Raw genomic sequence first — 13,082 nt, 5'->3', positions numbered from 1 at the left:
ATAATGATTTGAGAATTTTTCATTTATCTATTGGTCATTTTTATATATTCTGAGAAGTGCTTATTCAAGTTCATTTTTCATTTATTAATTGTGTTATTGTGCTACACTGATGAGTTATAGTAATCCTACTTCTGGATATTTATGCAAAATACTTAAAATTAGAATCCCAAAGAATTAATCAACACTAATATAAATATTATAGCATCATTTACAAGATACAAAAGATACAAAAATAAACCTTGCTATTTTCATGAGCAGTTTAGGGGATAAAAACATAGCTTATTTATTTACAAAGAAAGTTATCCAAACATGTAAAACAGAGTTTTGTCATTTATAACAAAATAGACCTAGATATGATACTAAGTCAAATAAAACAAAGCAAATGCTACATGATTTCACTTACATGTGGTATCTGTTTCATAGAAGCAGAGACAAAATAATGGTCTTTTGAAGTTAGGAGAAAAAGATATGAGGGTTTGTTCAATAAGATGAAAACTTTAGTCATGGATGATGAAAGTCCTAGATATTTACTGTAACACTTAGTACCGATGGCTTACAATATAGTATTACATACTTCTAACTTTGTTGACATGATATGTGTTTTACCACCAGAAATAAAACCAAACAGAGTAACAGAAGGAAACATGGGAAGGTATTAGCTATGTCTATTAATATTGAATATGGTGATAGGACTAGAGGGTAGTTAAATATTTCAGTCATTAAATTTTACAAATTAAATATGTATTATTCTTTGCATTTCACTTATATCTCAATTAAAATATTTCTTAAAGAAACTAACAAAAGCCCGCCACCGGTAGCTCATGCTTGTAATCCTAGCTACTCAGGAGGCTGAGATCTGAGAATCTCAGTTCAAAGCCAGCTGGGGCAGGAATGTCTCTGAAAATCTTATTTCCAATTAACCACCAGAAAACCAGAAGTGGCACTGTGGTTCAAATGGTAGAGCACTGGCCTTGAGCTGAAGAGCCCAGGGACAGTGCCCAGGCCCAGAGTTCAAGGCCTATGACTGCCAATAAAATGAAACTAACAGAATGAAAAAGCCAAGGAATTTGCAAGAAAGAAACCATAACTAGTGAGATTTGCATGACCAGCATGTACTAATCAATCATTTCTTTAGTTAGAAATGAATAACTGGAAAGTTATATAATAATGCTTACACCTAAATTTAACAAAATGTGGAAATATGTGGACAACCAGAAAACACTAATGAAAGAAGAGAATAAAATCTAAATATTTGTGGAGTTAAAATAATTTAAAAAAAACAGTGTCTACAGATATAGAGGGGTTTTATCAAAATGTTAGTGGATCTAAACTTCACTGTGAATTCTGTTTCAAAACTTTATACAATTCTATAGCAGAGCACAATGGTATATATTTGTAATCCTACGCACTCAACTAGTTGAGATAGAAGAATCATTTGAGTTCATGAGTTCATGATTAGCAGAGACAACACAGAGACCCTTTACCTACCACAAAAGGCAAAATGATAAAGAATAAAGTTCGAGCCAGGCGCCCATGGCTCACACCTGTAATCCTAGCTACTCAGGAGGCTGAGATCTGAGGATCACGGTTCAAAGCCAACCCGGGCAGGAAAGTCCTTGAGACTCTTATCTCCAATAAACCACTAGAAAACAGGAAGTGGCACTGTGGCTCCAGTGCTCGCCTTGAGCTGAAGAGCGCAGGGACAGCTCTCAAGCCCAGAGTTCAAGCCCCTCAACCAAAATAAATAAATAAATAAAGTTCGAAATTATGTAAAGAGGCATAAAGCACTAGAGTAAATCAGTCTTGATGATGCACTATATGAGTTATCGATATATGTGTTAAGGTTTACTAAAAAGAAAAAGATAACTACAATTACCAAGGTCAGGTAGTTTGGTGAAAGGCGTAGTGCTTGTCAACACAGTAACCAAGACATCAGAGATGGATCATGTAGCCTTTGCAACTCATTGACAGCAAAACTGCTATACAAATCAATGATGAAAGGATAGGTTTGTCAACAACTGTTTAACAACAGAAATTGGATAGCAATTCATGAAATAAAGCCCTCAACTTAATATTCATACTTCCTATGAAAAATGTCCTCTTAGCTGTTCTCATATATATGGTATTAAGTATAGATAAAATAAACTGAGTAAATCTAAAATTTGTTAAAATCAATATACAACACCAAGACAGGTATATTTTATCTGGGGAAACCAGGAATTACTCAGTATATTACATCCCCAAAACTTGTTCATATTATAGATTAAAATTAGTTTTCTCTAACTCATACTTTTATACCTCCCCCAACTCATCATTCCTGTTAATTACTATTCTCAAATCTGCTTCTAATAGCTTGGCTTTTTAAATTTGCATACATAAATGGTATCATTAGGGTTTGTGTTTCTTTGCTTGGCTTTTCTTTTTTCACTTAGCATAGTACCTTCCTGGTACTTCCACATTAATGATAGTTACAGAATTTCCTTTTTATGGTGGACTAATATTCCATCACAGTTTCTTTATCCATTTACCTGTCAATAGGCCCTTAGGCTAAGCAATGATTAGTAATGCTGCAATCAACACAGAGGTATTGAAAGCTTTTTGAGATAATGATTTCAGTCTTTTTTGATAAGTATTTACAAGTGTGATTGCTGAATGATGTGTTAGTTATATTTTACTTTCTAATTTTTGGTCAATATCTAATAATTGTATATGTTTTTGAAGTAAAATATAATATTTGAACACGTGTGACATAATTTACATATTTAATTTTTATTGCCTTACAGCTTTTATTATTAAACTACAGAGAAAATATAAGCTAGAATAATCAAGATTCTTTGCTAGCTTTAATTTTTTTTTACAAATTACAAATTCCTCTTAAAATCTGTTTAAAATCCAGAGGCATCCTAAGTGTTTGTGTGCTTAACATTGTTGGCCATTTCTAAACATTTATAATGAGCCAAAATGTCAAAGATTTGCTAATATTTAAAAAATTGCTTTTCTGAAGTGAAAAAAGTTGGTAGCATTTTTTCTAAAGGGTACTTTACTCACACTAATTAAAAGAATGGGCTTTCTGGTTTTAATTAAATTGAGTGTTTGTGTATGTGCATTCTTGTTTATATATTCAAAGGCAGTAAGGGTAAGGTTTTAATATAGAAGGGAAGAAATAGCCACTAAGAAAGTTCAAGCCCATTCAATTAAAAATCCTAACCTGATAGTTTTATGCAATGCAAAGTTAATGAACTGGTTCAAACTCCATAAAGTAGTACTTTTATATCATCTGAAATGGCTCATGGATCTCACATGAACATACTTAATATTTCTGGAGCATTACCCCTTCAGAGGTATAATCACACCATGTATCAATAAAGATAAAATACATTGTAAGTGAAACTTTGCTTTCTGGCTGCTTTGCAGACAGGCAATTAGAATGGGAAGATTCCTTTGCTCTGAGAACATGGGAAAGATTCCAAGTGCACAATCAAGGGAAGCACTGGATGGGGAGAAAGGAGGTATCTTCATGGATGACTGAAGGTTTCAGTTTTTGGGCAAGAGGTAAGCTTGTTCAGGACATCATTTTAGAGCAGAAAGAAGATAAAAGAACAGTTGACTGGAACGTGCATAGACCAAGTGTATGGCTTTATGTGGTGCATTTCTGTAGAAGATTGAGAGACTTAACAAGAGTGAAGGTTCACATTTCTGCCAGCAAATAAACTGAATGGCTTTAGACAAGGCATTTCACTTGTCTCTGGGCCTCAGTTTACCTTTTATATAATAAGGAGACTTACAAGCACTAGTTGAGTGACTGCTGTGAGCTAGGCCTGTGTTACAAAGAAAGAACACACAATCCCTTTTTGGGGGATTTGGAAACTCATTTTAAAAGTCAAGCACCAAACAAAGTCTCTGAGGTACTATAAGTGTTGTGAATTTACCTCTCCGAAGTGGGAATGGAGACGGAGAGGAGGAGTGTGTATCTATTTGAAGTGAGGAAGCAAAGCAATTTATAAACAAAGATATGGCTAGGAATTCAGGAAGAAACAAAAATTTTATTGAAATATGGTAAAAGCTACAATGTAAACACTGGCCAATGGTTAAATTATGAAACCTTAAGTGTTCACATGCATTTGAAATGTTTGAAGTAGAAGAAAAACTATGCAGATTTTTTTTCCAGGCCAATGATTCCCATAGTAAAATATTAATATCATTCTACCTTACATTGACATCAGTAAGGTCATTGTCTTTAGACTTTATTTTAGTTTTTTACAGTGGCTTCCCACATAATTGATCTGTTAGCAATTTCTGAGAAACTTTCTGATTCAAATTTTTAAGATAGTCAATGACTCTGATTTTATAACTAGGTAAAGGCTGTGAGATTCTCCAATACATTTCTGTGCTTTCTAATTTTGTGCTTAGACTTATAGTCTATCAATAACTATAATATAACCTATCAATAAGGAAAGCATATACGATGGATAAGTGTTACAGCATTTAGACTGAACAAATTCTTAATATTAAAAAGTTTAGATAGTCCCTTTGCAGGTTAAACTTTGGTTTTACTGTCCATCTAATGATATGAAGAAAACTATCTTAGAATCCTAGTAATTTTTTTAAAAAAGCACATTGGAATATTGACTACTAAATTTCATGTCGAGTAGAATTCCAAAGTTTGGGTCATTGAAGGCCTCTAAATATCTGAATAGTCAGAGAAATGCTATTAAGAATTGCGCAAATAAACAAATAGATGCTTTCTATGTGGTTCCAGTTGGCCCACAGGTAGAAAGACCACAAACTTGCAAAGAAAAGGGGTGAAAGGATGATTTTGCTGGTGAAATGCTACAAGAAGATTTGCTTCCAGAATAAGACAGGCATCAATATTTTAGTAAAGGAAAGAAATTGCCTTCCTCATGTTAAATTTTGGATATTGAATCCAATTTTGTAAACTGTTAAATCTTTTAAGTTCCATGAGTATGGGCTGATATTGTTATTCTGTCATTATGGAATAAAAATATGTACCACAAAAAAGAATTATGCATATAAAAAAAGAAAAAACTCAAAAAGCAAAGAATTATCCATGTAAGACTAGACATATGTTCTAAAAAGTATCTTGCATGACATAAAAAAGAAAAGTAACAGATGATTACCTTAGCCAATTTTATTATTTCTTTTCATAATTAGTACAAATTAATTATACAAAGATGTGGCATATATGCACGACATACTTTGGTTAAATTCACTTTGGTTATTACAAATTCTTAGTCATTCTCCATCATCCATTTTTAAAACTCTGTCCAAATCACTGTTTTCCTCAGGATTTAGCCTGAGTAACTTCTACATTCCCCAATTAACCACTCTGTGGTCTATAACTTTAGAATTCTCTTTGTTTCATCAGTCTGTCTTTATCAGTCTGGATAAATCTTTATAAATTTAGTTGTTCCTTAAAATAATTGTTAGCTTCCTTAATATTGTTCTAAATTATTTTCTACTCTTTATTTAATTTCTCTTCATCATTTTCTTCCTCTTGTCAATTCTGGCCATGGTTTATTCTTCCTTTTTATAACTCTGAGGTATAGAGTCCTGTTGTTTATATAAGCCTTTAATTCTATAAGCATTTTCATTAGTGCTGCTCTTATTCAATCAAACATGCTTTATTACAATACATTTTCATCTGTCTAAAGATGTGTTCCAGTTTTCCTTTTGATTTCTTCTGTGATGTATTGGTTGTTTCAGAATGTGTTGCTTAATGTTCATGTTTATGAATCTTCCCATATACTCATCATTATTGATTTGTAGTTTTATTTCATTATATTTGGCAAGATACTTTTTATGACTACAATTATATTTGTAGAAATTTTTGTTGCAACTTAGCATGTTATCTACTCTCTAGAATGAACTATACATACTTGGGAAAATAGTATAAAGATAAGGATGTACCCTAATGTTAAAAAACTTTCCTAATATGCACAAAAACTCAAGTACAAGCACCATCACTCTGAACAAAAATAAAGAGAAAGCTTAATCAACTGATGTTGAATGGAACATTGGAATATTCTATTCTGTATGTCTTAAATATTAAATGCATTAGATCTGCAGTGGTTTTTTTTTTTTTGGGGGGGGAGGAATCTGGTCATGGGGCCTGAATTCTGGGCCTGGGTGCTGTCCCTCAGCTCTTCAGCTCAAGGCTAGCACTCTACCACTTGAACCACAGCGCCACTTCCGGCTTTTTTCTTTTTGCTTATGTGGTGCTGAGGAATCGAACCCAGGGCCTCATGAATGCAAGGCAAGCGCTCTATCACTGAGCCACCTTCCCAGCCTAGATCTGCAGTAGTTTTCAGGTCCTTCATTTCCTTATGGATTTGCATCCAGATGTTCTGTCCATGAAGGGACAGCAGTGTATTGCAATCCTCTACAGTTATTGTGTATTTGTCTCCTCAGGTTCTCAAGAGTTTGCCTCGTATATTTATTTGCATTGATATATGCATATATGCTTATGAATGCCATATCATTCTGGTAAATTATCCTTTTGATGATTATCTTATATTCTTATGATTTCTGAGGTTTTAAAATCAAATTCTATTTTTTCTTTTGAATTGCAGTTACCTTGACTTTTTTTTTTAATTTATATTTATTTTTATTGTGAAAATACTGTACAGAGGGGTTACAATTACATGGGCAAGATAATGAGTACATTTCTTATCAAGCATTGTAGCCTCCTCCTTTGTTTCCCCTTCCCATCCCTTTCCATCATCCCCCCACCACCCACCCAAACCTTCCCCCCCCCCCCACCAAAGCTGTAAAGTTCGTTTTCAACATAACAACATGTGCTTCTCATTGTTGCAACGGGTCCGCCTGTATCCTTATTTAAATGACTTGTTTTTCCCCTTCCCCTCCACAAATTATACTGACATCAAATATAGTGAAAGCAGGGGTTATACTGTGGGGGAGGAACATACAAATCAACAAAGAAATAATATTATGAATGCGTTAGAAACAATCGCATGAAATAAAAAAAATATTTGAATATATATCTTAGGGTTCATTCCCCTAACCTCACCTTATCTGACCTTTTCTGCTTGACTAAGACATATACTAGATATTGCAAATAAGGGAAACCATGGGACCTATGTTTCTTTGGGCTTGGCTTACTTCGCTTAATATAATTTTTTCCAAGTCTTTCCATTTCCTAATAAATGGGGCAATGTCATTCTTTCTGATGAAGGCATAGAATTCCATTGTGTATATACACCACATTTTCTTGATCCATTCATCTACTGAGGGCATCTGGGTTGGTTCCATATCTTAGCTATAGTAAATAATGCTGCAATAAACATAGCTTGGAACTCAAAAAATTAAACCCCCCAACAACAAATCCTCAAAGAAACAACTGCCCAATAAATAAGTGGGCGAAAGACTTAAAGAGAAATTTCTCTGAAGAAGAAAGAAGAAATGCTCAATCTCCCTAGCCATAAAAGAAATGCAGATCAAAACAACATTAAGATACCACCTCACCCCAGTTAGAATAGCAAAATTCAAGAACTCTAATAATAACAGATGCTGGAGGGGATGTGGACAGAAGGGAACCTTACTTCATTGTTGGTGGGAGTGTAAACTTGTTCAACCACTTTGGAAAGTAGTATGGAGGTTTCTAAAAAGACTCCACATAGAGCTCCCCTATGACCCAGCAATCCCACTTTTGGGCATTTACCCAAATGTTTACAAACAAGACCACACTAAAGCTACCAGCACAACTATGTTTATTGTTATTTACTATAATTACCTTGACTTTTGGTTACCATATTTATATATAACCAATCCATCTCTCATTCTTTCACTTTCCTCCTTTATGTATGAATAAAGGTAGCAGGAAACTCTTGTAGAAAACACAGTTGGTTCTTTTTAATCAATTCGTCCCTGGCACATCTTTTGGTCAGTCAGTTAAATCCATTATTTGTAAAATACATGAACAGGACTTGTTATGGACATTTTATTGATTATTTTCTTTAGGCTTCCTTTACTCTTTCTTTCAATATCATTTAATGTTCCATTTGTTCTTTTTTAGTGATCTACAATGATTCTTTCCTACTGTTGATATTATTTATTGGTATTTTCTTTGTGGTTATTACAGGCTTATCTAAAACACTTTATAAAGGTAATAATATATTGAAGATAATAAAAAACACAATTGCTTACAAACACTATACTTTTCCTTTTCCTAGACCCCATATTGTATTACATTGTGTCAATTATTTGACGTATGCAGTCATGCTTTTATATTTTACCTTCAAATTAAAATTTAAAGTGATCTATGCATCACCATTGAGGTTGTATGCCTCTGTTTTTCTATCTGATCCTCCCTCCTGGTGCCTGAATTCTCATTTACAAAATCTCTGGGTTTGCGTGTGCCTATAGTGAGAGAATCTCTTGGGCTCAACAGTTTAAGACCAGCTTAGCAACATAATGAGACTTATTTCAAAAAATAGGTAAACTGAAGTGAAATATATGTTTATAATTTTATATGTTAGTTTTTCTGTTTAGTGTTTTTTTTTACTTAAAGGGCATTTTAAGTTGAAATTGCTTGTAATATAGATCTAGTGTTGAAATCCCTCAACTATTATTTTTAGGAATTAGTCTTGTCCATTTATCACTCTTGAAAAATAGAAAGTTTTATGGTCTATATATAACATATGTAATCTTAATTTGTAATCATTTTTCTTTTAACAATTTGAACAGATCATTCTAATTCCTGCTGTGTACAAGATTTCTTAAGTTAATAGTGTTATAAGTTTTATAAGAACTTCTTTGTATATAATGAGTCACAATTTTTCTTGCTGTATTTAAAATTGTTTTGTTACCTTGCCTATTGACAAATTAATGATTCACTGCTTGGAATGAACTTCTTAGAGGTCATCTCACTTTAGATCTTTGGGCTTCTAGACTTTTGATGTATAAAAATGAAATTTCTCTTTTTTTTTTTTACTACATAGACTGAATAATTTTAAAGGATTTGTCTTCAAATCTAGTAATTTTCCTTTCTGCTTTCTCACATTTACTGTTGAACATATCTCAAAAGTTTTGCATTTAATTAGGCAGTTTTTCATTTACAAAATTTCAATTTGATTCTTTTTTATACATTTCTTATTGTAAAAATAGTGTACAGAGAGGTTACAATTACACGAGTAAGGTAATGAGTACATTTCCTATCAAACATTATTACTTCCTCCTTTGTTTTTCTCCTACCATCCCTTCCTTCCCCACCTCCCCAACTCCTCCCTCTCTCTCCCCCCACAGGTTGTAAAGTTCGTTTTCAACATAGTGTTTTGTACATCTCATTGTTACAATGGGTCAACCTGTATCCCTAATTAAGCATTTTATTTTTTCCCTTCCCCTTCCCAAATTAGAAAAGTGTATATACAAGATTCAGGGCAATGGAATCAAATACACTGAAAACACGGGCTACATCATGGGGCAAGAACACACAAAAGCAACAAAAAAATCACATACTACATTTTAAGTATGTTAAAAACAATAGCAAGAAAGAAAAAACCACTTGTGTCCCTCTTTTGGGGTTCATTTCACTTATCATCATCTTATATGGTCATATACACATAGCTTTTGACCTTTTCTGCTTGCTCTAGACATATACTAGCTATGGCAAATAAGGGAAACCATGGGACCTATGTTTCTTTGGGCCTGGCTTACTTCACTTAATATAATTTTTTCGAAGTATTTCCATTTCCTAACAAATGGTGCACTGTCATTAATTCTGATGGAAGCATAGTGGAATATATATATATATATATATCAATTTTATTGATCCATTCATCCACTGAGGGTTAGTTCCATATCTTAGCTATGGTGAATAATGTGCTCATAGAAAGCCCACAGATTTGGAGAAGATCTCTACTAGCCATACAACAGACTAGGGTCTCATATTTAAAATATACTTAGAACTTAAAAAATTAAATCCCCCAACAACAAATCCTCAAAGAAACAACTGCCTGATAAATAGTGGGCTATTTATCTTAAAGAGAAAACTTAAAAGAGAAACTTCTCTTAAAGAGAAACTTCTCTGAAGAGGAAGTAAGAATGGCCAATAGACATATGAAGACATGCTCAAATTCTCTAGCCATAAAAGAAATGCAAATCAAAACAGCATTGATATTCTACCTCACCCCAGTTAGAATGGCTATAATCAAGAAATCTAATAACAACAGATACTGGAGGGGATGTAGCCAAAAGGGAACCCTACTGCATTGTTGGTGGGAGTGTAAACTTGTTCAACCACTTTGGAAAGCAGTATGGAGGTTCCTCAAAAGACTGCACATAGAGCTCTCCTATGACCCAGCAATCCCACTTTTGGGCATTTACCGAAAAATCACAAACAAGGGTAAACTAAAACTATCAATTAGATTCTTTTAAGTGTATTTGTCTACTCTTTGAACTTTTCCCTTACTTCATACATACATAGTGATCTAGAGTATATTGAGTCCTATTCATGATCTTACAAAGATGATACAGAAATCAGCACCTCAGGAAGCCCAATGAAAAGCCAGAATATTGATCACATGATTCATTCTTCTCTTCTCTCCTGAAACAACACTGGTAGCTAGCAGCTCTTTTTTTGTTCACAGAAGCCCCAGGTATCTAGGAGACAGACTGATCAGAGATCGTATAGCCTATTGTTCATGTTTCAAATAGAAGTTCAGACCTTTTCCCTAATCATGTACAGTTGTGCTGAAGGAGGGAACGGTAGGGTTCACAAATTATTTTAGAAGCATCAAGGAGGTGGGTTTTAATGTTTCATATATGCAAGAACCTCGCAACTTGCTTTAGGGTTTCTCTAACAGGTAATAGTTCTGCTTGTGCTGTCTTACAGCAGTCACATTGGAATGAAGAGATTGCACCAACATTCTAATAAGTTGTATTCTCAAATAACCATATCTTCACACTAAGGTACCTCAAATTTCCATCACATTGTTCTTGTTTCCAGAAGGGAGAAGTGAAATTTATAAATGTGTTCATCAGCAAACTGAATGTAAGTTAGTGTGGCATAAATTTAAACATATGCTATGGAAACTAGAAGTGAAATAATTCACTAATTAACAAAACTGTACTTCAAACACATTCAGGCATTTTTGATAATTCCAGAGTAAAACAATTGCAATAGGTCTTTATTTCTATGATAAAGGGAACTGTGTCAATTATATTTCTAGAATAAATGCAATATTGAGTCTCATAGGAGTTTCTTTAAATGTTAACCATAGAGATAAAAATTATAGGTTCTGAATACAACCTTCCACAGTCTCTTTCATCTACTTTGCTCATATCCCCAAAGGAACTACAAAATAACATGCACTAACTTGCACATTTTTAGGTTGACATATAAAAATGTTCCTGATAAGCTTAAATCACTACAAAGGATATAATTTCAAGACATTTTCAAATATTGACATTTTAAAAGAAAGTGTCTATATTCCTACTTTATATTTTACCTTAGAATATAAATATTGAAGTAATTTGGTACTGAAAATAATCTGTTTAAAAATATGAAGACAAGCTCTTGGTTATAAAATGTTAGAGAATTCTTTAGAATTCTCCTAGTTTGTTTCCCTAGAATTTGTATTTTATCTCAAAATGTTACTTGAAATAATAAATAATTTGTGCTTACAACATTCTTGATCATTTTATCAGATAGCTCTGAGAATATATTTATACCTGTTCATATATATATATATATATATATATCATATTATGCTCTTCTAATTTTACCTCATTGTAAGATTCAAACATTATTAATTTCTTTTTTTGTTGTTGATATTGTTCTGGGCCTGGGCGCTGTCCCTCAGCTCTTCAGCTCAAGGCAAGTGAGTACTCTACCACTTGAGCCACAGTGATACTTCTGGCTTTTTCTGCTTATGTGGTGTTGAGGAATCAAACCAAGGGCCTCATGCATGCAAGGCAAGCAATCTACCACTGAGCCACCTTCCCAGCCCTATAAATCTCTTCTTAGTAAAGCTATAATTATAATAACTGTTACCATATAATTAATCAGAATGATATTTATATTTATAATATTTCTGTATTTTCCTCCGAATACTTAGCTTTTAACTATAGAGTAATACTTTAAGTATATGCAAAAATGTGATGTACAAGACATTATGTAGAAAAATGAACTTTACAACTTTGGCCCAGGTGGGAGGCTGGAGGAGGGGGGGGGAGATGGGAAGGGATGGTAAGGGGAAACAAAGGAGGAGGCAATAATGCTTGATAAGAAATGTACTCATTGCCTTGCTCATGTAATTGTAACCCCTCTGTACAGTATTTTCACAATAAAAAAGTAGAAATTTGTGCTATACATATATCCATGATTGTTTCATGTAGGTATTAGAAAAATATGTTTATGTAATAAATGCATGTGATTGGTAGTGTTTTATTATGAGATTTTTATTGTGAAAATACTGTACAGCGGAATTACAATCACATGAGCAAGGTAATGAGTACATTTCATTTTTTCCCATCTCCACTCCCCACCCCCACATCCTCGTACCACCCTCCACCCTGCTACCCCCCCACCCCGCCAAAGTTGTAAAGTTCATTTTTCGACATAACGTCTTGTACATTTCATTGTTGTAATGGGTCCACCTGTAACCCTATTTAAACACTCGATTTCCACTTCCACTCCACAAATTATATCAACATCAAATACAGTGAATGTACATCAAATACGGTGAGGTACATACAAAGCAACAAAGAAATAATCTTATAAATATGTTGGAAACAATAGCAAGCAAGAAAAAAAAACATTTGAACCCTTATCTTGGGGTTCATTTCGCCTAACAATTTGTCTGATAGTTTCTGTTTGTCTCAGACATATACTAGTTATTGCAAATAAGGGAAACCATGGGACCTATATTTCTTTGGGCCTAGTTTACTTCACTTACTATAATTTTTCCAAGTCTTTTCATTTCCTAACAAATGGGGCGGTGTCATTCTTTCTGATGGAGGCATAGAATTCCACTGTGTATTTTCTTGATCCATTCATCTATTGAGGGGCATCTGGGTTGATTCTATATCTTAGCTATGGTAAA

Source organism: Dipodomys merriami, unplaced genomic scaffold (assembly GCF_024711535.1).
Source record: "Dipodomys merriami isolate MVZ:Mamm:240054 unplaced genomic scaffold, mDipMer1.0.p SCAF_20, whole genome shotgun sequence".
In the NCBI taxonomy this organism is placed as follows: Eukaryota; Metazoa; Chordata; class Mammalia; order Rodentia; family Heteromyidae; genus Dipodomys; species Dipodomys merriami.
The sequence above is the reverse complement of the archived record's forward strand: the minus strand, read 5'-3'. Positions refer to the sequence as shown.